Source organism: Oncorhynchus mykiss, chromosome 18 (genome assembly GCF_057628025.1).
Source record: "Oncorhynchus mykiss isolate SJ-2025 chromosome 18, ASM5762802v1, whole genome shotgun sequence".
Lineage (NCBI taxonomy): Eukaryota > Metazoa > Chordata > Actinopteri > Salmoniformes > Salmonidae > Oncorhynchus > Oncorhynchus mykiss.
In genome coordinates this window covers 10,360,001-10,362,500 of record NC_143039.1, presented here as the reverse complement: position 1 = coordinate 10,362,500, position 2,500 = coordinate 10,360,001, and the positions used below count along the sequence as shown (strand labels likewise).

Genomic DNA, 2,500 nt, shown 5'->3' with positions numbered 1-2,500 from the left:
CCTTTAAACTAGAACATATCAATTATAACGGTTCCACCTTCAAACTAGAACGGTTCCACCTTTAAACTAGAACGGTTCCACCTTTAAACTAGAACGGTTCCACCTTCAAACTAGAACGGTTCCACCTTCAAACTAGAACGGTTCCACCTTCAAACTAGAACGGTTCCACCTTCAAACTAGAACGGTTCCACCTTCAAACTAGAACGGTTCCACCTTCAAACTAGAACGGTTCCACCTTCAAACTAGAACGGTTCCACCTTCAAACTAGAACGGTTCCACCTTCAAACTAGAACGGTTCCACCTTTAAACTAGAACATATTCTTCTTTATTTTCTTTCTGAAAACTTTGAAACAGATTTAGAAAAGATGTTAATAACCAAGATAATTGAGGACAAGTCATCAAACTGTTCTCCTAAAAGGTTAAATGTTAACCTAAATAGATGTGAAGTACTTTTGGGGAAACGGTAATTTCCCAATGCATCTCTGAGTATTTCAGTGTGTGTGAGACAGAGAGAGAGACAGAGAGAGAGACAGAGAGAGGCAGAGAGACAGACAGAGAGAGACAGAGAGAGAGAGAGAGAGGGAGATACACAGAGAGAGAGAGAGACAGAGACACAGAGAAAGAGAGAGACAGAGAGACAGACAGAGGGAGATACACAGAGAGAGAGAGACAGAGACACAGACAGAGAGAGACAGACAGAGAGAGATACACAGAGAGAGAGAGACAGAGACACAGAGAAAGAGAGAGACAGAGGGAGATACACAGAGAAAGAGAGACACAGAGAGAGTGTATCCACACCACTCTGTATGGGCTAGTTGTCGTTAAGGAACGTGGAGTGTTACATAGCAGGACTTGAACAAACGAGGGCCATGGAGACAGACAGAGACGGACAATACAATAGACCAGACCATAGACCTGGGAGAGAGTCCATTACCATCTAGTCACAAACACACACGGCCTGCCGGGCTGCTCTAATGAGGCACGACACACACACAGGAACTTGTGGACAGGGCAGCAAGGTGTGTGTGTACTGAGTGTGTGTGTGTGTGTGTGTGTGTGTGTGTGTGTGTGTGTGTGTGTACCATGTCACGGGGAGGCGATGAAAGGGCAAAAAGAAAATGAGGAATGACATTTATTCAACCATCTCTTTCTCCTCTTTGTCCTTTCCTCTCCTCCCCCATCTCCTCTCCTCTCCTCCCCCATCTCCTCTCTCCTTGTCCTCTCCTCCTTGTCCTCTCCTCTCCTCCCCCATCTTCTCTCTCCTTGTCCTCTCCTCTCCTCCTTGTCCTCTCCTCTCTCCTTGTCCTCTCCTCTTTGTCCTCTCCTCTCCATCTCCTCTCCTCTCCTCTTTGTCCTCTCCTCCCCCATCTCCTCTCCTCTCCTCCTTGTCCTCTCCTCTCCTCTTTGTCCTCTCCTCCCCCATCTCCTCTCCTCTCCTCCTTGTCCTCTCCTCCCCATCTCCTCTCCTTTGTGTCCTCTCCTCTCCTCTTTGTCCTCTCCTCCCCACCTCCTCTCCATTGTGTCCTCTCCTCTCCTCTTTGTCCTTTCCTCTCCTCTCCTCTCCTCCTTGTCCTCTCCTCCCCATCTCCTCTCCTCCTTGACCTCTCCTCTCCTCTTTGTCCTCTCCTCCTTGACCTATCCTCTTTGTCCTCTCCTCCCCCATCTCCTCTCCTCCTTGTCCTCTTCTCTCCTCTTTGTCCTCTCCTCCCCCATCTCCTCTCCTCTCCTCCTTGTCCTCTCCTCTCCTTTGTGTCCTCTCCTCTCCTTGTCCTCTCCTCTCCTCTCCTTGTCCTCACCTCCCCCATCTCCTCTCCTTTGTGTCCTCTCCTCTCCTTTGTGTCCTCTCCTCTCCTCCTTGTCCTCTCCTCTCCTCTCAAGCAGCTTTTCTCTGAACAGCTAGTGGTCTGTTCATTACACATTGTCTGTCCGCCTGTCTGCCTGTCTGCCTGTCTGTCTGTCTGTCTGTCTGTCTGTCTGTCTGTCTGTCTGTCTGTCTGTCTGTCTGTCTGCCTGCCTGCCTGCCTGCCTGCCTGCCTGTCTGCCTGTCAGTCTGCCTGCCTGTCTGTCTGTCTGCCTGTCTGTCTGTCTGTCTGCCTGTCTGCCTGCCTGTCTGCCTGCCTGCCTGTCTGTCTGTCTGCCTGTCTGTCCGCCTGTCTGTCTGCCTGTCTGCTGGCTTTGTTTAACCTGTTATTATTACAATGTGTCTGCCTCCCTCATCATTATGTATCCCTGTACCACATAGTTATCATAGTAGAGGTTAAAGGTCATGGTTACCTGAACCACAGAGTTATCATAGTAGAGGTCAGAGGTCATGGTTACCTGAACCACATAGTTATCATAGTAGAGGTTAAAGGTCATGGTTACCTGAACCACATAGTTATCATAGTAGAGGTCATGGTTACCTGAACCACAGAGTTATCATAGTAGAGGTTAAAGGTCATGGTTACCTGAACCACAGAGTTATCATAGTAGAGGTCAGAGGTCATGGTTACCTGAACCA

General features: G+C 48.9%; 1 protein-coding gene across 1 annotated transcript in view; it reads right to left on the bottom strand.

Moving 5' to 3' along the window:
• Positions 1-2,500, bottom strand: part of diaph3 (diaphanous related formin 3) — a 711,417-nt gene that overhangs the window by 261,543 nt on the left and 447,374 nt on the right. The gene's annotated exons all lie outside the window — the stretch shown is intronic.